The sequence below is a fragment of the Triturus cristatus genome, chromosome 7 (assembly GCF_964204655.1).
Source record: "Triturus cristatus chromosome 7, aTriCri1.1, whole genome shotgun sequence".
Taxonomy (NCBI): domain Eukaryota; kingdom Metazoa; phylum Chordata; class Amphibia; order Caudata; family Salamandridae; genus Triturus; species Triturus cristatus.
The window spans coordinates 570,944,296-570,968,026 of record NC_140590.1 but is presented as its reverse complement, the minus strand read 5'-3'; the positions used below and the strand labels follow the sequence as shown (position 1 = coordinate 570,968,026).

Sequence of the window (23,731 nt, the reverse complement as noted above, 5' to 3'; positions counted from 1 at the left end):
AAGAATATCGTGAAAGACTATGTGCCACCACCAACCCTAAGATGGCGGCACGCATTTTGCCGCTGCGCCGGATGGGTAATGGCATATGCGTGCGGCTAAACGTTGTGTAGCAGCTGGCTGTGACGCTAGGAAGGATATTGTCACACTCCAAGAAGACTGCAGGATGTAGGTAAGGGTGCGCGTGCAAACAATTGAAAAAAAAAAAAACGGACCAACAGACACGGCTGGCAGGAAAGATCAAAGGGCCCCAACAATAATAAACGTAAACTGTCTCACCTCAGATATCGAGGTTCACAACAAAGCAAAAAGAAGCCTCTCCAGCAGAACCAGTCTGGGTATACACGTGGCTTCAATAAATGACAGTCACTTTGGTGCGCTCAAATTTGTGCTCACAGCAAATTCACAGAAAATGGCATCGATGTTATATCTTGCGGTGCATGCAGCTCTCCGTAAATCCAAAGAAACACATGCCGATTACTTTACAAATTACATGAAAGTTGCTCACGGCCAAATTGCTCAGGCTGTACCGATGTACAGCACAGTAATACATTCACTGCCAACTGCTGCCCCCTAAAAATGACAATAATCTCCAATGGCATCTCAGTATGAAGGCTGTAAACTTTACTTTAGGTATAACGCTTCACTTGAGTGCTGGTTTCCTTCAACTCACATAGCTGGTTCCAATTCCAAGACACCAGTAGCTGCCGGCAATTCCACACAGTGGTGAGACTCGCAAGTGTAGTAAGGCCAGCTGAGCAGGAGCAAAATTTTGAGGCAGCAGGGTGGCAGCAATCTCTAGAGTAGGTACACGAACACTGGCAGTAGAAAGGCAAACACCCTGGACTGCCGGTTGTCCGGAAGATAAGGAACAATGATAGGGTAGACCAGGGCGTTGCTGTTACGTTTCCTTTTTCTTTTCCAATAGTAAGCGTTTCCGTAGTAATACTATTTCTTTGGGTTCCAGTACTAAAGTTTAAGTTACTTAGTCAAATCCTTAGTTCCAGTAGCAGGCAGAGTATTCCTTAAGCAACACGCAGGTTCTTCTTGGTGCAAGGTGCTGCTCGGGCTTCGCTGTGCTTCCTGCTTGGTCTGGTCAGCTAAAATCATCGCCAAAATGTTGTGATACAATTCATAGACAGCGGGACACTTCTTGTAAGTTACAAGATAGGTTTATTAGGAAAGTACAGCAGAGCGTTACACCTTGCCAGCTGACCGGACCAAGCAGTTGAGATGAAGCTCTGCTCGCGACCGACATGCGAACGATGACATTGAGAGACAGGATTACTGAAAAATTACAGTGCCTGTGTGACGCGGTGTTGAGCTGGTACGAGAGACCCAGGCTGACATCGGTCACTGATAGTTCGCAACAAGTGTGCAGATAAGGTGGACGAAGTCCTGGTGCCCTGAAGAAATTGCCATGAGAGTAAGGCAATGAAACATGTCGGCCCAACGGCATTTGGTCTGTTACGATCCAGCACGCTTTTATTTTTGAATTGATCCATGAGCTAAGAATAAAAATATGGTCGCTATGGATCAATCTCAATTTTTAATTTGGGACTGAAGTGTGTGAGGTTTTCACATATGTTCACCTTTTGGATTAGCAATTCTTTTTCTGGTACATGTTTCCAGTTTGTTTTTTTTCAAGGTAGTAACCTATGATGATAAACGTGGCATAACTGGCGACAATTTAACCAGTTTAAGCCCGCTGTGGTGTTGCGCACGTGAGGTACTGCCTTGTTTTGCACACATTTTTTCACTGATATTCACATGGTGTTTTTTTTACAGGGTAATTTCACAAATTCGTTTTTTTTAACACAGTGACTGCTTCATTTGGACAAGGTTCTTGTAGTTTTTACGTATGTACGGAGTCTTGTGAATTAGGGACCTCTCTTACATACCTATGTGGTGGAGAGTGGGTCAGAAGAAGAAAAGTTTATACTTCTCAGTCCTTTTCACAAAGCGTCTAATGAGTTTCCGTATTAATAGATTGGGTCACTTTGTTGTAGTATCCTTAACAGCAGTGCCAAGACCTCCAGGAGCCTTACTGGAGAATAAACAATTGCAGGGCACAGAATAAATCTTTGTAACCGGAAGGCTAGTCCTGCTATCGGGTCCCTCAGCCTAAAATGTGTACCATATAGGATGGCTCTAGGTTTAGGATGGTGATGCGTAACCAGTGTGCAACAAGAGTTATTAGCCTGAGGGATAGCTTAGAGTTGCATAGCTCTAACTCAGTTCTCTGAGACATTAGAAAGAGCCGTGTAAACTGAGAATTGGTTGTTTTGAATAAAGCCTTGAACCTTGTGACAGAGATGTTTGCTATTTAGGGCAACAGCGCTTTGTAACCGCTGCCATTGCTGCTACCTAAAACACTGGCAGTCAAGCATTGGAGACCATTCTTCCACCCGAGACATTCATGAGAGTCATGTAATGTGAGAGATAGCTCTGCTGTTTCGAACACTGCTGACATCTGTACAGGAAAACGATACTAGTGTAAAATTGATTGCTCAGATTAATGTGTGATTGATGCATCATTCGATCATTGTATGTTTGCATCCTTAATTGTCCTTGAAAGTTTTGCTAATGGTTTGCTACTGGATGTTAACTTGTGGGCGAGTCTACATCCTTTGGATGATGTTCTGAAGGCCATAATGCAAACCAAATCTGAGACTTTATTTAGATTTGTACATTGTGCTTGAGTGAGACCTGCTTAAACTTTATCACTCCTCTCACCTCACTCTATATGGTTACATGATACTCTGAAAGATATTTACAGGTAAAGAAATTATTACTGGTATGTTATATTTTCCCTACAGCAGAAGTCTGTTAAGGATTCACATCTTTGTACCAAGCAACTGGTTGTACCCTCTTCACATATGCCTCCACACTCACCATCAGTCAACTAGACATCCACCATCATCACAAGACCACACACCTACCATCATGCTACCACCCACCCACCATTACATACCCCCTATTATATATTACTACACAACCAATATTGGAGCCCCACACATCTGTCATTAGACCATAACACATCACCATCACAAGCCTAGCATCAAAGGACTACCTACTCACCATGATGTGTTCAAATAGCCACTATAAAAAACAAACACACCAACTGTTGTATGCCAATACACCTACCATCACAGGACCCATGCAACCAGCTCATGTATCTATGCACCCACCACCATGTGGCACACAGCCACCACCATATGCCAGGAGTCATTTGCAGCCGCAAGCAGCGCCACCGCCATCACGGGACTTCAATTCCCGGAAGCCTCAGCGGCGGCGCGCTGTATCCACGCTGCGCCAGCGCCAGGAGGTGCATTTAAGCAGCGCTGAGCCCGGCGGAGTGGGGGGACTTACCACGCTGATAACGCCCCCACCGCCAGGAGTCATTCGAAGCCGTAAGCAGCGCCGCCACTGCCAGGAGTCATTTGCAGCCGCAAGCAGCGCCGCCGCCATCACGGGACTTCAATTCCCGGCAGCCTCAGCGGCGGCGCACTCTATCCACGCTGCGCTAGCGCCAGGAGGCTCATTTAAGCAGCGCTGAGCTTCGTGGGACGCGCGCGGGATGAGCCGGGCGAAGCCCGGGCTAAGGGCGGGCCATCTGTGGCCGTCCGGGGCAGGACGTGGCAGGGCAGGGCCACGGACTTTGGCGTTTGTTGCCAGGGTTGATGCATGGTTGTGAGTCTCCCTTTATCACACCAATGCCATTTCACATTGTGTTTGGGGCACTAAACTAGTCCCATTGGCGATTTATTGTTTTGTATTTTATTTTGTTTTGTTTGTTGTGCTATTTTTTATATTTTGGGTGCGTGATTTTTTACCATTTGTGCAATAGGGTGCGTTTGTAGCTGTAAGCATGTCCAAACAAAAATCTATCAAAACCACTGCAGTGCCTACTACACTAGATAACTATCTAGTGAAAGTTGTTAATAAAATTAACTACGAACGTCGACTCTCCCTCAGCCAGGGTAGCCCTCCAGCTTCTCCGCCTACTTTGTCAATTTCCCCAGGTGTACCAGTGCTAGATGTTAGTCCTGATCATGATCCCCAGCCGATTAACAGTGATGATCTAGTGTTAATGACTCCTAGTCAGCTGGTGGTAAATGACTCTTCTGACTATACTGGAGATTCTGTCCCGGTGTGTAGAGCAGTTAGGGCATGCCAGAAAATACCTGTAAAACGAGGGGGGAGCAAAAAGGCCAAAAGAGTCCAATTACCTTCCACAAGTATAGTTGGGGGGGATGAGACTCAAGAAAAAGAGTGTCATGCCCAGTTGAACCCTGAGCAATTTAATTTGCTGTTTAGCTATATTGACTCCAAGCTGGATAAGATTATTTTACCGTTGGTGGCTAAATTAGATCATATCTCGGTAGAAGTAACTAGATTGGCCAATCTCTTGGATACCTACACCACCCGGGTAGGTATTCCAATGACTACCGATGTAAGTCACAACGTAAGGAAAGAGGTAGTAATTTCATCTGTGGAGGGGTCCAAGGTTAATCAATTAGAAGAACCATCTGTGGAGGGGACCAGGGTCACCCAAATAGTTGTTCCTGCCCAACTGCACACTGCGAGTCAAGAAAATCAGGTTACCTCGGTAACTGAAAGCAATGTGGGTTGGACTGAGGTAAGGAGAAAGGGTTTTGTTAACCTTCCCCCTGATTGTGCCCCTTATGTGGTGGTTTTAACTAACGTACCACGGGTTGATTCAATTATGCCCCAGTCTCAGTATGAATCTCATGATTCCCTGAAAAATAAAACTGTTGCTTGGTTGCATAAGCAAAGTGGATTTCCGACGGCCCTCTCTAATGATATCTTAACTACAAGAAGGGTCAATTGGGTTGGTAATTATAGAAAGACCTGTAAAGGTGACTGTGTTATTGTTAATTTTAAATATCCTCAACACGTCACTACAGTCCTGCTTAGATCAGCCTCCCTATCATTGCCCGATCATGGTATTTGTGTACGCCCCCTCTGCTTTTTTTATAGCCACCTTATTAATATGCCCCCTAATGATTACAACTCTTCCTGGCTACCCCCACCGATACAGCAGCGGGGTTTAGCCATTCCCTTGCATAATCGATTTTATGCCCTCAACAGTTTGGATTCTAATGACTGACTTAACCCGAAGAGTCCGATTTCCCCATATAAGGCTATGTATAAGCGGGGCTCTGAAACTATTAATGTTAAAGTGGTTCCAGAGCCGCCAATGGTGGAAGTTTCTACTGATAATAACTGTTGGGGGTCAGTCAATGAAAATCTAATGGAAGGAAATCCTCCAACTGTATTTACTACACCAGTTAGGGTTAATGCAAGGGGTAATGGAATAATTATAGCCAGTTGGAATGTTGCAGGGTTAAAATCTATGGGGAAGTTTCCGGGCTGGCAGAATTTCATTAATTTCTTTGATATCGCATGCTTCCAGGAGACATGGTGTAAGGATGAAATTAATTATGAGGGGTTTGCGTCATATAATCTGGTGGCAAAGGGTACTGGGCCTGGCAGAGCAAAGGGGGGGTCTGTTAATATTAGTGTCAATCCATCGCCCAACCATAGTAAAAAGGTATATAACAGTGGGTGAACATGCCCAGATTCTCTGGTTGTTAGAGGAACACGCCCATAATATCCTATTGATTAATTATTATAATAATATTTTTGATAGTTCCAGGGATGTAGTCGTCCGCGATTTGGCTAGTGCCATCGAAAATCTAAACCCAGAAGCTAATGTTTCTTTTTATTTCATCTGGGTTGGTGACTTCAATATCCCGTTATGTAAACTGTCAACTGAAAATGTTTGTGGATTTACCAACGATGTGGGAGTGGAACATCTACATTTTCGTCATAACAACTATGGAGATTCATTAAATTATTTTTTGGGTTACTATGATTTAGAAATTCTTGGTTTCCCGAGAGAGGATTCGGGACAAATCATCCCTACTTTCAAGGGTCATCATTCTTGCTCAGTTATTGACCACGTGATTGTTTCCTCTAATATCGCTTCCTGTTGTGCTTCACCTAGGATTGAAGTAACTACCCTAAGCGACCACAACTGTATTATTTTGGAAACGACTTTTTGGGCCGATAGCCTTGTTCAAACGGGCATCGTGGTCTCTAATATTGAATCATACAGACCAAATGGTGTTCGTTTGAGATGGGTTGGGGATAAAGCTAGTGATTTAACTGGCCTTATTGTGAGGGACTGCTTACCCAGTATTAGTATTATTTTTGAAAATTTTACCGACGAATTACAGGTTTTAAATGCTTTTATGGACATTAATTTAACCATTGAGGCCAGATTTACAAAATCTAAGGGGGGGCAATGTAGCAATGTTCCAAGATGGTTTGACCATGTGTGCAATCGTTCCTTAATTGAATTAAAAATTGCGCTTGCTAAAAAACCTAGGGATACTCAGTCTATTGTAAAATTAAGGCTGGATTATAAGCTTGCTCTAAGGCGAAGGAAGAGAGAGTTACAGCAGCTGGCATGGGACTCACTCAATCAGGCAGCGGAATCATCTAACAGTACTTTGTTTTGGGCCACTGTCAATTCTCCCTTTATTAGGGATGAGAATACCCCATTGCAAACCTCCAATGTTTCGAGTGACGGCTGGGTTACCCATTTTTCAAATATCTTTGATTCTAACAGTTGTACTGACACTTGCCATAATAGTTGGCCTGTCTTACCCCTAAACATTACTGTTAGCGGGGTTGAAGCCGGTATTTGTGCTAGCAAGGGGGGTAAAGCCCAGGGCCCAGACGGGGTCCCTATTGATGTGTATAAAACGGCCCCCGATATATGGAGCCCTCTCTTGGCTATAGTTTTTAACGCTGCCATATGTACTGTGCCCCCCGAAACATGGGGGGAATCTATTATTATTCCTATACATAAAAAAGGTAGTAGGTCCGATGTCAAAAATTATCGAACCATCTCTCTTTTAGACTCGTCTGTTAAGATCATGAGCAGAATTATGCTCGTGAGGTTCGAGGAATGGGCCGAGCAAGAGGGTATCCTAGCTGATAGTCAGTACGGATTTAGAAAGGGTAGGGGTACACTATGCACCCACCACCATGTGGCACACAGCCACCACCATATGCGATAGCACAAACCTATATCCATTCAACCAACAACCACCTACACACTTTATCATCACACACTCACTGCCACACACCAACACATCTGATCATTAAGCCATACAGCCACTATCACACAACACAATCACTACAAACTTTGACCGTGCAAACAGGAGCATATGCCCACCAGAGGCCGCTGCCAAAATTTGGAAAGTGGTGGGGAGTGTAAAACTTAAATATGCTTATAACGGATGGTAAATTCTTTATAATTAGAATGTGCCCTGTTCACCTCTGCAATACGGATTTAATTTTTCAGCAATAGGCGCAGAAAGAAATTCTTATTGTAGAGGTAATCGGAGCACATTCTATTTTTAAAGCATTTACTGTCTGTTATAATCATGGAGTACTGCCAAAAATAAACTGTATTCTTACCTTGTCATCTGGATTATCTTGTGTCGCGCTGCTTGGCTGTTCATGTGCGCATCTGGTACCACACAACATAAGCCCCAAGCGTCCCAGCCAATCCAAGCACTGCTTTTATGCCACTTAGAATACTAAACAGCATAAGAGCAGTGCCAGGATTGGCTTGGTCAGGCGAAGATAACGCTCCTTCAAAAACGGATTGGGATGTGTCTCTGCGGAGTAATCTCCATAGTAACATTGCTTCTGAAAGCCTGAACTAAGCATGTTAGTCAACCCACAGCAAAACATCGGCCAATCTGACAAGCACAGTTCAGTTTACACTGCCTCAGCTTGTAGTGGCCATCCCAGCCTATCCGTGCTGGGAAAGAGAGCACTGTCGCCCCACCCCTGATAGAAAAAAAGAAAGTCGGTTCAGGGGAAAATAGTTAACAGAAAGCAATGTGTTGTGCAAGGTGTGGTGGCTCACAGTAGCGGTCAACACCCCCATGCCCCCATACAGGAACCATCCCCACATCCTCCATGAAGCACAACCACTGGCACAGTTGCTGTTGCAGACCCAACACACTGTACACATCAACAACATCTCTCTTCTGTAGTTTCGGGAAACATGGTGTGACAAAGAACAGTAACTATATAATGAAAGTGATTAAAAAGGAGCACATTTTGCTGTTACTAATGATGTCACTGGTGATGCCATCAGTGGTGTGATCAATCGTGTCAGTTATGATGTCATCAGTGGAATCATGTGTGATATCATGAGCACTGAATGGAGGGGTTGTGACTTATGGTACAACAATTAGCAAATGTCAAGCTTTGCAAATGGAACAATAACACCACATTAACTGTTTTTTGCAGTAAAAGTTATTTTGTTATGGAAAGTTATACGTGATTGCGATACATGAGTCACAATTTACTTTTTATATCGTTTTTCCGGTAACTTTCAGAGACTTATTTTGAAAAGGAACATTTTCATGACTTATTTCACAGTTTTACCAGAGGTTGTGCTCCTTTATGTGCTGGGGGTCGTGAATGATAAAGACTCTATGATATTGAAGTCAACCCCTTGTTGTGATTGTGAATAGCCTTCAGGCATGTGCAGCGGAGTCTGATAGTAGGGACTGGACTTGTGGCCAAGCCCCTCTGCATGTAGCCTTCAGCCATGTGTAATGGGGGTTTGCAACAGATACCAAACCAATCAGGTGACCAACCCCCTACTGCGCACACAGTTAGCAAGTTAAGTTCAATTGGTTTCTCAACTTTTGTTCAGGTTTATTAAATGGTACCAAAAGTATTAGCAAATTAAAGTGGTTTGATCCCAATTTTTCCTTCGTTTATTCTTATACGATCTACGTAAAACTTGAAATAACTGCACTGGGCTTACACTCCAAAATGCTGCCAAATTTTATACGGATTAATTTTAAAAGCCAACGTTATTAGAAAATGATTATTGGTAAACCACATCAACCCCCTTTTAAATTTAATCCCACTAAAAATATGTGCCAAACATGACATACCAAGAGAAAAGAAAACACTTAAATCTTTGTCTTGTTTGCGCATTTGTCAAAAAGCGGAAACACTTTTTTTTTTTTTTTACAAATAAATATTTTTGCCACACTTAACTGCACCTTGATATATCTGCAAAAAGCTCAGTATACCAAAGGTAAGCTAAACATGCTAAGTGTCTGCCAAATGTTGTGAAGATCTGTCAAAGAGCAACCTACTTATTTGTAAATAAAAAATACTTTATGACCCCCCTCCCATAACTTTCGTTACTCTTTTTGTCTGCATAAAATCTGAGATCCCTATACTGGGCTTAACTTAAATAACAAAAGAAAACGAAACATGTAAATGACCGATTTGTCGCTTTTTGACCCTTGATTGACAGTGCATGAAACTCATCAGTTCAAAAGTAAATTCTACATTGTAAGAATCAGTCAAATGTTGTGTTGATTTGTCTGTCAAATGATGCCAAAGATATAAGCAAATCAAAGATGTTTCGAACCCTTCCCTATCTCTCCCCATCATGCCTTGGATCTGTATGAACCATGATATTCCCACACTAAACTTAATTTACTAACGAGACTCATATTTCATGCAGATTAATTTAACAGATCCAATGTTATTAGCAAATGAAAACATTCCCCCAACTCCCTCATTTAACTTTCCTTCCCACCTGAAACCTGACACACCAACAAGTATATGTGAGGATGAGACCGATCCATAAAGTGTCCCCCAGACCTGCAACTGACTAATCCTTTAAATCCCCCAGCATACACACAGTACAATACTTTTCCAACACACAAAGAAACGTAACATACCTAACTGCAACACACGCCGTTCATAATACAAACACACACACAACCACAGCCCTCCACCAACAGGCTCTTGTATTTACAACAAATCATATACTCATGTCTGTTTTATTTTCCCAGGATGCATTGCGGCGATAGCTCCCGGTGAATGTCCGCATCATTCAGCAAACTACTGACATCTTCCAAGCCCGTCTGCAAGTTCCTCCCACCTGCCAGAAAACAATCTGACAAGTCCATTGATCGCTCACACTTTTGGAAATCAGCTTACCTGTGAGACTGAACCAAACTGTTACAAATAACCACATCTGGATAGAGAATTTTATGAAAACTTCACAATTGAAGGTTGAGTCCAGCAAAACCTACAGCCAACGGTCAAGCCTGACTTCTGTAGCCCCAGAGCTTATGCAATAAACATCAAGTATTGTAAATCACCTTACTGAACATTAGGTGAACTGAAAGCACCATCTCAACATGGGTTACCGGAGTTGAAGAGTTTAGCAAGGACTGAAGACACAAATGTATCCATTGTTACAGTCCCTTAAGACACTACATGACTGGATGCAACTAGGACTAGAGATGCAACCCTGCAAACTGAGAGGTTACCATCTCGCGCAGTGTACATGGACTGAAAGCCAATCTGCTGAAAGTAATACAGAGGGAAGAAACAATTTGATCCTACTATGTTGCATTACCTGAATATACCATCCTAATGAGTGTCCCATAAATTGAAAGCATCATCCACGAACTGTTAGATGGACTGAAAACACAATCATGTAACGGACCACGACAGAGGCCAAAGACAGCTACCTACACAATGTTGAATAAAGTGACTAAAGAATCCTACCAACTTCAAATGAAACTTAAGTTACTATCTAACTAGTTGTTGCAGATTGAAGACACTATCCCACCAAGTGCTAAAGACACAAAAGAGACCAAATGGCTGATTAAGCATGGGGTTTAAACAACTTCTTCATGACTGCTACACTAACTAAGGACATCGTACTACTGACTGTTACCCGGACTAAAAACACCATCATGCTACTATCTGTAACAGAGTGTACTAACCCATCGATTTACAGAGGTAGAAGACAATCAGGCCTGATTTAAATCTTGGCTGATGGGCTACTCTGTTACAGCGGTGACTGATAGCCCATCCGCTGAAATATAAATCCCATAGGACATAATGGAATTTATATTTCGGCGAATGGGATATCCGTCACCGCTGTGATGGAGTAACCCGTCTGCCAAGATCTAAATCAGGCCCAAAGATAGTAATCTTATCACAAGCAGCACTTCTGACCTGACCCTTCCCACCCAGCATGCCACTGTCGTGCAGCTGAGAGGCTGGTCCTTGGGGGAAGAGTCAACCCATTTAATTAACATGAAACTTGTGCTGCTGGTACCAGTGTGACATCAATTTAACAAGCCTCAGATCTTCCTTTGCATCTCTCTTTATCCTCCTTCATACATCTTTCCTATTGTACCCCACTTTGCTCCCCAAATGTGTAAACTCATATACTGAACGTTGATCTATCATCCTATGACCTTATCACTTTGCAGGGCAACCTCCATCTTCTCACATCTCCACTTCATTTCACATATCTCTGCTCTTCACAAAGTTATTGTCTATCATGCCCTGCACTCCAAAGCGCAGACAGTCAGAAGTTACTAGCAAGATTCCACACCACATTCGCTGGCAAAGTCGCTGTATTTATCAGATGTCTACAGATATATTTATTCCTTACACTTGGTAGGAATTCTTTTGAAGCAAATAAGACTCTTCATTTCTTCCTTCTTTGGAGTAATAAAGTATCTATTTTCTTATGTAAATCGCTGTGTATAATAAATCCATTATAACAAAGCAGACATGCACTGACTCAAGAGTATGTATCACGTCGAGTTCAGGTGGGCATAGGCAGAGAGAATGGCAGAAAAAGAGGCTAAAATCAGCCAAAGAGGACTGAGAACTGTCATAACAAGCCCTGGCATAGTCAATGGTCTTTGGAAATGTGTTTTGACAATGTTGTACACCAGCATACCTAAAAGGTTGTGGCATAGAGGAGAGTGGCAAGGGGAGTGATGTACAGTGGAGTGTTATAGAGTGGAATAAAGCGGTGTAGAGTTGAGTGGCATAGAGTGCTGTGGAGTGGCTTAAGGTGGAGTGCCGTTGAGTGTTGTAGAGTGGCATTGAGTGCCATACAGTGGAGTGTTGTAGACTGGAATGAAATGTCGTGGATTAGAGTGTAGTGTAGTGGATTAGAGTGGAGTGGAGTGGGTTAGAGTAGAGTGTCGTGGATTAGAGTGGATTGTTGTGGATTAGAGTGGAGTGTCGTGGATTAGAGTGGAGTGTCGTGGATTAGAGTGGAGTGTCGTGGATTAGAGTGAAGTGTTATGGATTAGAGTGGCATGTCATGGATTAGAGTGGAGGTTCATGGAGTAGAGTGAAGTGGTGTAGAGTGGAGTGATGTAGAGTGGCGCAGGGTAGAGGGGCGAAGCATAGAGGGGGTATAGCATGGAGTAGAGGGGCACAGAGTAAAGGGCCAGTGTTATGGCATAAAGTGTTGTAGAGTGGAGTAAACAGCTGCAGAGTGCAGCAGAGTGTCAAAATGGAGTAGTGTAGAGTGGAGTGTCAGAGTAGAGGGTTATAGCATGTTGTGAATGGATGTAGAGTGTCATGGAGGGTCATAGAGTATTGTGGCAGGATGCAGAATGGCGGAGAGTGGAGTAGAGCATCGTAGAGTGGAGTAGAGTGTTGTAGAGTGAAGGGCCATAGAGTGGTGTGAAATAGAGTAGCATAGCATGGATGGCAATAGAGTGGCATAGCACGGAGTGGAGTAAAGTTTCAGAGTGGAGTGCTGTAGAGTCGAGTAAAGTGTCAGAGTGGAGGGTCATAGATTGTATTGGTTTAACGTGGAGTACCATAGAGTTGTGAAAAGTGGCATAGAGTGTCTTAGAGTAGACTGTTGTAGAATAGAGTGCCAGAGTGCTGTGGAGGGTCAAAGAGTGGTGGAGTCTTAGAGTGGAGGGTCATAGAGTGGAGTAGAGTGTCGTGCAGTGGAGTAAAATGTCGTAGAGTGGAGTGAAATGGTGTTCTGTAGAATGAAGTAAAGTGTCGTAGAGTGGAGTAAAGTGATGTAGTGACGTAGAATGGCTTACGGTGCATTGGCCTAGAGTGGCATAGAGTGAAGTGGTGTAAAGTGCCATAGAGTGGACTGGTGTACCGGATAGGGTAGTAGAGTTTCAGAGTGTCATGGAGTGTTGCAGAGTGGACTAGTGTAGAGTAGAGTGTTGTACAGTAGAGTTGGGTAGAGTGGAGTATGAATGGTGTGATAGCACACTGCCATTATATACAAAACATTTTTAATTGAAATGGCCATTACAATTGCACATACAGTTCTACTGATAAAAGTGTACAGCGCACAAACAATGTGTGGAAATAGCATCACCAAACTTATTGATTTTTTTCCTCGTAAAAAAATATTTGTTTCCTCCACACTACAGAATTTAAAAACAAAATGTGCTTCATTTGTGATTTCCTAATTCTGACATATTGTGTAATATTTGCACAGTTAGTTCATTTACAGACGTTTCAATTCTGTTGTGTGCTAAAAAAAAAAACATCCTACAGCCTTTCGTCTCACAAGGGTACCCAGCAGGATTGTCATATAAAGCCTCTTACTTTGAAGTCAGAGAAAGAAAAGTAAACACCAAGCTTGATCGGCAGACAGAGTCTGCCATTTGACCTCCATCTTTGAATGCACAGCAAATGCGACAAGACAAGATTTAAAGGAATGTTTACAGAAAGGGAGTTTGTGGAAGGATACTGTAGACAGGGTATGCTCCAAGGAATGGACTAACTCAAGTTGAAAAGCCTATAACAAATAAAGTCAGCAAATAGAAAACAATCAAACAATCAATCAATCAATCAGGGAAATGTAAAGCGCGCTACTCACCCGTGAGGGTCTCAAGGCGCTAAGGGGGGTGGTTTGGGGGGAGGGAAGCAGTCGAAGAGCCAGGTGTTGAGAGTCTTCCTGAAGATGTTCAGAGAGACGTCTGATGTCGACCGGGAGCTCGTTCCAGGTCTTGGCCGCAATGTAGGAGAAAGCACTTCCGCCTGTTCTGGCTCTGCGGATGTGAGGGGTTTCAGCGAGGGCAAGGTCAGCGGATCGGAAGTTTCTCTTGGGTACGTGGAAGGAGATTATCTTGTTGAGGTATTGGGGTCTGGTGTTGTTGAGGCATTTGAAGGCTTGGGTAAGCAAGAAAATGTGAGTTACAAACCACACAGCCAATGGTAAGCAATGGGTGAAATGCATTCCCATGGAAGCTTTCTGAATGTCCCCAAAATGTCTTCAGCAAACCAGACAGCTGGGCTGCCTGGTAGGCTTCACCCTAAATAGGAAAGGAAAACAGGGTTGTCATGGAATGCAAAGGGGCTAGAGTTTAATCTTAAGGAACCAACAGCAGTGGTGACTGGGAGGCGATGTGGGCATCCACTGTAGACAACAGGTAGCAGAGGGAAAAAACAGGCTAGACAAAGAGTGGATGCAGGAGAGTGAGGGCAACCTTAGAGAGGAGAAACCTGGCAGCCTAGGAACGGGGAGAGAATAACCTTGTTACAGTCATACCAAAATGTTCACTTTTGAAGGGAGGGTATATATAATCGAGTCACCTTCCTTTTCTCAAAGGCAAGAGGCTGACAGCCAATGGCATAACGTTTGGCTTTTTTAAGGTCTTGGTTAACAAAGACCTACCGATTTTACTAAAATTATGTGTATGACATAGTTAACCACCCAAACAATTAATTTTTGCAAAAGCCATGACAAAAGAAAACAAAACAAGAATTGCCAAAAGGCTGGCGGACGACACCAGACTATTGGCTTTGCCAATGCTTGTTTAATGATAGTCAGTTGGGAAAATAAATTCCCTTGACATTTTTTTTCCAATTTTCAACTTTTTCGAAATGTTGGCATGTAATATACAGAGCATCTCTTTCTTCGAGCTCAACCTGCATATTTTGTATTGTATTGCAGCGTTTATATAGTGCTTAATGTAGGGTGTTTATATGGCATGTATGTCACATTAGCAAACAGCAACAACATTTCACAATATTGTCTTTTCACTAAAATAACAATAAATATGTTGATTGTCCTCACCAGCATTAGATGAAATGCCTGAGGCTGCTCTGTCACCCTGTCACGAAAGTTTAAGATTTATAGATACATCATGCACCTTTTTTATCTAGCTCACTGGAAGAGAAAAACTCTACTTCTGCACGCGAGAGCCTCGCGTTGTACAGATACGAGTTTGCAAAGTTTCAAAACACACCACTGCAGTGTCTCACACAGACCAACAAATTGGGCACACATAACCAGTGTCAACAGATCATGTGCCAGATTGTTCCTAAATGTGATTGATCAAACTCTCCATAGAGTAATACCGCACCGACTGCCAACAGGGGTCATTCCTGAAGCCGTCCATTAGGGCTCTTGTTGCGCTCATTGAAATGCTGATCTCTGTATTTTACCAGCACAGGTCCCTCGGCTCTGGACAATGACTCAAAAACAGGAAACCCTCAACTCTGATCTGTACTACACTACAGAGGGGGGCCTTTCCATGAGCTCATAGCGGCCAAGGTTTCACATTGCCATGTGTGACAGTTTCCTAATTTAAATGTTATTATGAGTGACATTTCAACGAGTATGAGTGACACTTTCTCGCGAGCTAAATGAAGTAACGAGGACAAGGGAAATATATAAATATTACAACTTAAAACCATTTGCGGAACGAGAAACTCTACTACAACTGAATGCAGGCACAGGGTAGAGAGGCACAGGGAACTCACACCAAAACGTAGGGACCCATAAATGGGGTATATATAGGTGCATTGTCACTGATCATTATAAACGTGGGGCAGAAAGACGGAAACTGAAACTTGGAGAGATCGAAAACGAGGTACATAGCTTAAAAATGTATGTATTGTGATCGTGTGTAAAATAACTTTTGCTCAGTAACACTTACCCCATCAATGCATTGTTGATGTCACAGGCCTCCTAATCGCACGCTGCAGTTTCACTCGTGGTGGCAGCTGAGCTCTACGCAAACACCAACCACACCGGTACTTAACTTGCCAGGGCTGGGCTGTGTCAGTCACTCCTCGCTGATTGTCAGCGAGCACCGATTGATGGTGAAGGAGGCATGAAGGACGCGCCCACTCGCGACGTGCAGCGGTAGCGCGGCCCGAGAGGAGAGGACTCGAGTGATTTGCACGGCTCAGGCTGCATTCTCACTTGGCTGCACTCTGCAATGGCTGGGCGGCCAGGCTGTTGAGGTGCAACCTGGCACAACTGAGCGTCAGCCGCGGGCCCCATTGATTTCACATAGGGGTGCGCAGTAGAGAAATAACCTCGTGGTGCGCGTGGACACCGTGCTCTACCACCGCACTTGGAATGGAAGATATGGCGACCTTCATCAGGCGGCACGTGGCGCGTCACAGAGAGAGATCTCTTTGCTCGGTGAAGTGTCACCCCTACTTTGTAGGGTCAGTGGTAGGTGAACGACGGTCCATCGCAGGGCCCGCCCGATTGTGTCACACTATCGTCTGTTGCGATGGGATGCAGCCCTGCCACGTTAAATACCGCGCATCATCATTGGGCAACTATCCTCACGTTGACAGACTCTCGTGAGCAACAGGTGTTAGTGAAACACTGTAGCCAGCTGAGCCCAGAGCGAGCTCAGCCAGCCCCCACACTTAGTTTACTGGCTGCAAAGCAGCGCGGATGCGCAATCTCATCTAAGGCAGGAGCTCTGTTCATACTGCGGTGTTAATTACCAGCGTTCCGGCGCTTGCTGAGGAGGCACTATAAATGCGTGACAAAGCATTTCAGTGCGGTGATGCGGACCACACACTGAAATGCGTTAGTATCACGCCTGATGCATGATACTTGGCAGGCCTGTGTGCTGCCTGGTGTCAGCCACCCGACGCATAGATATGACACCTGACCTCATGGCTGGGCATGGTTGCAAGGTATAAATAGAGGACTGGGACCCACTGAGGCCCATCCCATAAAGTATTACCACCTGTCGGAGTGTGCTACTATTTGTGCAACCACCCAGGCCCTGCTAAGGTGGTAAGCTGGCCAGGTGAGGCACATTACACTGGCGATGAGGGAAGAACACCCCCACCGCACCTGGGGTGCTGCAGTGAAGAAATTACCATGCCCTGACACCTCGCTCCCAATCAGGATTTAAGGCTTGGGAGAGCCACATAGTATGATGCATTGGGCAGCCTGCCATTGGCACGCTTTGCCCTGCTATTGTTTTGGAGCACCTACACTGCCATGTGGAGTCTTTGAACACGCTGTCCTAGCAACTGAAGTAGGCCACCTCCTAGGGCAATTAAAAAATGTATTTCAAGGGATGGATGCCTCACACGGCCCCCTGTGAAGTTACATATAAACAAGTCGGTGAAGCCCATGGCCTTGTGGCACCACAGTGGGCCTTTCCACCTGTGGCCGCTATTGGAACAAGAACTCGAGAAGCTCAAACATTTCTATGTCATCGAGACAATATCCAGTCCCACTCCCTGGGTGTCCCTGATGTTCATTGCAGAGAAGCCTAAACAACTTGCTACAATTGGGCTCTGCATTGACATGCATCCCCCTAACAGAGCAATTAAAAGGGAGAGGCACATCCCCCCTACCATGAACAACATTACTGCCGACCTAAAGGGAGAAAAATGGTTCTCGAAATTGGATCTTAACTCATAATTCTATCAGCTACTGCTAGACCAGGAGAGCTGGAATTATTATAACCTTCTCAACACATCTAGGTCTACGACACTATAAGCAGCTGAACTTTTACATATCCTTCACAGTAGAGATGTTTCAGAACGCCAGCTCCGAAACACTCTCTGGCCTGCTAAGGTCATGAATATCAGTGAAGATATTCTTTTATACCTAGCAATCCTTGAAAAACATATCCACCGGCTGCAGGCTGCATTGCAATGACTCTGAGACCATGGTCTCACGTTATGCCACAAAAAGTGCTCATTCTTTGAGTCACAGATTGAGTTCTTTGGCTACATATCCACAAAGGATGGACTAAAGTTGAATCCCCGGAAGTCAGAAGCGACCCAACAAGAGCCTGCCCCTTGAATCGCCACTGAGGAGCGCAGCTGTCTGGGAAGGGCCATATACTCTGTCTTTTTTCATCCTCACTCTCGCTATACTGTTGGAGCATCGCTGAGCTCAAACGAAGACAGACGTGAATTGGGACTGGAGTCAGAAAGTAGCCATGGCATTTAAAAATGTAATTCCTTAAAAAAAGACAGACCCAAAGGACTAGGATTCAATCAGAAATTTTAAAATGAGCGTCCTCTGGCAGAACTAAATTCTAGTTACACAGTATTCCTTCACAGACAACGTTTTCATTAATTCAACAATCCTTACCCATTCAATCAAGAGTATCACTGTAAACACCAACGATCTACGTGTTGGCACAGAAACCTACAATTGATGCATTGATATGCTGACTTTATTAAAATTGTAATACAATATTAAAACCATTTCATATGAAGAGAGAAGCATCAAACAATAAATCAACAATATCACAATATATTCATTAAAAATACAACACGAGAGATAATAAAGACATTAGATTTTTGTCATTAGGTACCACAACCAGAACCAGAGGTCTTTACACAACCACCCCAATGTTTCAAAATTCATCAATATTTGGGGTGAATTGAGAGCGATGGGTTTATGGTGAACAGGCGTCGACGCGTTTCGAAGGTATAGTTTGGTTGGACCTTCTTTATCAAGACTACATACGATTGTACTCTCAGTGATTAAAATATCTATGGTGCATATTTCTTTAACATCAAAACGCTAATTGTCCACTGTTACGTAGGTCCCAATGTCTATATGGGTGAACCGGGACTGGTTTCACCTGCTCAGGTAAACTAATACGGTTTAACCTCTAACCGAATTCCCTTCATGCACGGTGGTTGTGAAAACGAAATTCCAATTTTTATTTATGCACATTTGTTCTTTGGGTCCTTTTGTTTCTGTGGCCCTTTCAAAGACTCGTGCAGGGATCCAGTATTTCTTCTAAGCTACCATCTGTTTGTATGCGGCTGAAAACGCTGAACCGATAAGGTCAGCTGTTTATCGGCTCAGCGTTTTCAGAAACAAAAGGACCCAAAGAACATATGTGCATAAATAAAAATTGGAATTTCGCTTTCACAACCACCGTGCACGAAGGGAATTCGGTTAGAGTTTAAACCGTATTGGTTGACCTGAGCAGGTGAAACCAGTTCCGGTTCACCCATATAGACATTGGGACCTACGTAACAGTGGCCAATTAGGGTTTTGATTTTAAAGAAATATGCACCATAGATATTTTAATCACCGAGAGTACAATCGTATGTAGTCTTGATAAAGAAGGTCCAACCAAACTATACCTTCGAAACGCGTCGACGCCTGTTCACCATAAACCCATCGCTCTCAATTCACCCCAAATATTGATGAATTTTGAAACATTGGGGAGGTTGTCTAGAGACCAGTGGTTCTGCTTGTGGTACCTAATGACAAAAATCTAATGTCTTTATTATCTCTCGTGTTGTATTTTTAATGAATATATTGTGATGTTGTTGATTTATTGTTTGATGCTTCTCTCTTCATATGAAATGGTTTTAATTTTGTATTACAATTTTAATAAAGTCAGCATATCAGTGCATCAATTGTAGGTTTCTGTGCCAACACCTAGATCATTGGTGTTTACAGTGATACTCTTGATTGAATGGGTAAGGATTGTTGAATGAATGAAAACGTTGTCTGTGAAGGAATACTGTGTAACTAGAATTTAGTACTCCCATAGGACGCTCATTTTACAATTTTTAAATGTAAAACAAGCCCTGCTTGAGGATGCCTCAATGGCATATTTTGACTCTAAAAAAACGCATAACTTGCCGTGAATGGTAGCTCCATGGGTCTCTGAGCAATGTTGACCCAAGAAAGAGAGCCATGAGAATATCTGCCACTTCCCACCCCCCCCCCCGCCCGCCCCACTGCACTTGCCAGCCGGGTACTCACTGCCACAGAGACCCAATACACCCAGATTGAGAGGGAAGCCCTAGCAATCAAATGGGGTTGCAGGCACTTTTATCCCTACCTGTGCAGACGTGAGTTCAAAGTAATAACTGAACATGTCTCCCTGTTTGGAAATACTGCCCTTCACCCAACCCCTCATATTGAACGATGGGTGGTGCACCTACAGCAGTATAAATTGACTTTTGTATACAGGCCTGGGCGTAGAACCCTGCAGATTTTCTGTCTTTTCACCCAGCAGCCCAGGAAGTAAACCGAGCCAATACGGACTCGGTGACCAAAGACTACATGCATATGGTGAGCGAAACATCATACCCGAAGGCATTGACTGCCAAGAAATCAAGCAAGCCACACTCAAGGATGAAGTGCTCCAGAAAGTAATCATCACTCTTCAACAGGGGAGGTGAAAGTCATTCTTGCCAACCAGTGAACTCCTGATAAAGAACAACTATCTCAGCAGTGGAGAGTTCGAGATTAGCTCAGTGTAATCATGGATGGGCTGCTACTACGAGGGATCCATATTGTTGTGTCAGCGACAATTTGCAAGAGAGTAAATGAGTTAGTACACACTGGTGATCCGGGTGCAACAAAAACTAAAGCACACCTGTGAGGGAAAGTTCAGTTCAAGGTACTCGACACTACAATCGACGACATGTGAAAAGTCTGATGCCCTGCATGCCAACTAACAAGTGCAGCCAAGGCCCTGGCACCAGTAGCCATGGAGGGTCGCTGCGAGACGCCATGAACCAATTTCAGCCTCGACTTTGGCAGCTACCCAGATGGGCACCTGGCAATGGTGATGGTCGATGGGTATTCTAAGTCCTGAGTAGCAGAGTTGGCCGAATTCCCCACAGACAGTCCTCTCCTAGAGAAGATCTTTGCTCTGTTCAGCATCCCGGAAAAAAACCAGATGGACAATGGATCGCCATTCCCAGGGGCCTTATGGAGCACCTCGGAGTTCGACCCCGCATGATAACAACGCAATGGCCACAAGCTAAAAGACTTGTCAAACAATTTGCCAGTACTTTAAATAAGACACTGCACTTGCCAGTGGATGAGGAATCAGATCTGATGGCCAGTTTGCACAGGTTTCTGCGATCATATAAGAGCACCCCTCACTGCAAGAGGAGAATTTCCTCATGGGCACTGATGCTGAAAGGAAGTGGATGGGACACAATGCCCACCACCCCAGGATGGCAAGTGCCTATGCATGACCCTGCACAGACGCAGAGTCGAAGAAAGAAAAACAACGCAAGCTAACACCGGATGGCCCTCATCCCAAACCTGGCACCAGGAGACCAGGTGGTAATCTGAAACTGGCACCCAGGGTGGTAATTCGGCACACCCAACGAGAGAACACTGTGACTGCAGTAAATGATACTCTCAAATCAGCCTGGCGAGGCACTGAGCCAGTATAACGTACACCCTAATCCAACACAAAGCCAGCGACTTTATGTGTCTAGCCCAACTAAAATAAAAAAGGGACAAGATGCAGACTAACATTAGATGAGACGCCCAGCTTGTAGCTATGACCGCTGACCTCAGGTCTGTGCAGCACACAGCACTATGGCCAGATGCGACCACAAGGTATAAATAAAGGGGACTGGGACAGTTCGAGGTCATCCCATAAAGTATTACTACCTGTCTGCGAGTGCTTCTATTTACCGGGCCCCGGTAAAATGGTAAGCTGGCCTGGCTCGCAACATTTACCAGTGACACCAGTCTCAAGAAATCCAGTTAATCACTACTGTGTTCACCATAAATGATCCCCATACTTAACAAGTATTGCCAAAGACAATATGACTCACTTTCCTGACTTTTTGGTTTGCCAATATTTTTGGTTGGTGCGGTTTAGAATCATCAAAAAGAAAAAAAACATGATTTGCCACCACAACACAGCATCTGCAAAAAAAAAAAAAAAGAAATGCTACAGAGGGGTAATAACATGTACGCAAGCAAGCACCACCATGCACGCATAGATATGCGTGGCGCTTCGCAATTTAAAAAAAAATCTTTTCAGTTACCGTTGGATGAAGGAAGCCTATCGTGGACTGAAAAAAGACTCCAAACTTGTGATTTCTGTATCCACCTCCACACCCTGTACCTCTAAAAAAGAACAGAGGCTGTGGCCAAGTTCTTATTTTCTGACACTGTAGAACTCTGTGGAAAAAACATGCAACAGCCTGCCCATCTCATGCATCCCAAGTGAAAGCTGTCCTGCAGGAACTCCACCAGCATTTCCCATAGCGCAAGATAGGAAGAGAGGATCATTCTCACCTGTAACACTGACTAGGGTGTTGCACGCTCCTATGAAGGCATACCAGGCTCTGTTTCAACCACCTCTGGAGGGGATGAAGGTTTCAAACATGGCCTGTTCCTGCAACTGGCCAAATCCTCTGAAAGACTGTACTCAGGGAGCCAATCATAAACGGGCAGCTGGACGAGCACCCTCCTCCTCTGCCGGCCAAGGTAAAGCACCTGGCAAAGACCCACTTCATCCCACACCAGGGAAGTGAAAGCCGTGGAGAATCTGCTCCGTTCCTTACAGAAAGGCTCCTTGAAAAGGCTATCATGCCAGTATCTGTAGGTGAGTGCCTCACCTGTGTTCAAAGCAAAAACCAAAGGAAATGATGGACGGAGTGTTGAACATTGCAAGCACTCACCCCCAGTCAACTGATCTGGGTTTAATCCATCACCGTTCTTTAGCCTGTGTTCAGTCAATATGGGGCAGTTGACATTGCTGAGAAGCCAAATAGCCCTCTATGCCCAATCGGACAAGATATCGGGGAAATTAGGTCCCCCGATTTCTTTGCCTCTTCAACCATGTTAAAGATTTTAGCATGAGGGTCCAACATGTCAACAATGTTCCCTAAGTCTAAGCCGACAGAAGTATGACATTGGTCTAAGCTTAATATGATCTCAGAATGGTTGGTCCATTTCCTGGACCAAAACATTCCCAAAAAAAACGTAACTCTAAAACCCAAGAACAAGCATTCATTATGGCACACCCGTCTTCTTAGAATGTTAAAAAAAAAAAAGTAGCAAGATTGCAGAAAGAGCATGGAGAAATAATTATGGGGAAAATGAAAAAAAACATTTTAATGAGAGAGAGTGAGGATATATCACACTGAAATTCAACAATCTCGGGCCTCATATTTTGAAGTGAGAATTAACAAAGCCCTTAATTCTCCTTCAGAAATGTTCAAAATTACAAAATCCTGTTGGAACCCAACATCAATCCTCTGGGGTCTGAACCCTGCACTGATAGATGCAATATTTTAGCCACCTACTTCAGTACTAAAATTCATGACATTTATTGTTCGTTTAAGATGATCAATAAAAGTGGTAACTCAATTTCATTAGTAAGGAGAGACGCTCTTCCAATTTACTCCCCTTTCCCTGGATGAATTCACCACCCATGTTTAGGAAAATCAAGTCTGGATCCCTGTTAGAAATGGGATTTCTGGTTGGCTAGGGCTTGCGCCAAAGCTAGGCAGAAACCACCACTCTAGTCAGGGCAAGGGAGTTACACGCTGAAGATAATCCCTGCTCACCACCGTGGTAGCTTGGCAGAGCAGTCAGGCTTATCCCAGAGGCAATGTGTAAAGCATTTGTGCAACACACTCACACAGCAGTGACACACTAGGCACACCACAAAAGAAACTCCACACAAAGATATATCAAAAATAGCCTTTGTATTACTCATAAAACTCATTAGAACGTAATAACATATCATACCTAGTGCCAGGTGGCACAGTGTATATTTTACAGGGGATTATATACATTACAGGGCTAATCGGGCCACTG

The 23,731-nt window shown here is 44.0% G+C and overlaps 2 protein-coding genes across 4 annotated transcripts in view; one reads left to right on the top strand and one right to left on the bottom strand.

Moving 5' to 3' along the window:
* Window positions 1–11,684, top strand: part of CHAD (chondroadherin) — a 79,863-nt gene extending 68,179 nt beyond the window's left edge. Inside the window, exon 4 of the mRNA XM_085617108.1 lies at window positions 9,939–11,684. The gene's annotated coding sequence lies outside the window, so the exon portion shown is untranslated. The remainder of the gene's footprint in view (window positions 1–9,938) is intronic.
* ACSF2 (acyl-CoA synthetase family member 2) overlaps window positions 1–23,731 on the bottom strand; it is a 720,413-nt gene that overhangs the window by 214,078 nt on the left and 482,604 nt on the right. The gene's annotated exons all lie outside the window — the stretch shown is intronic.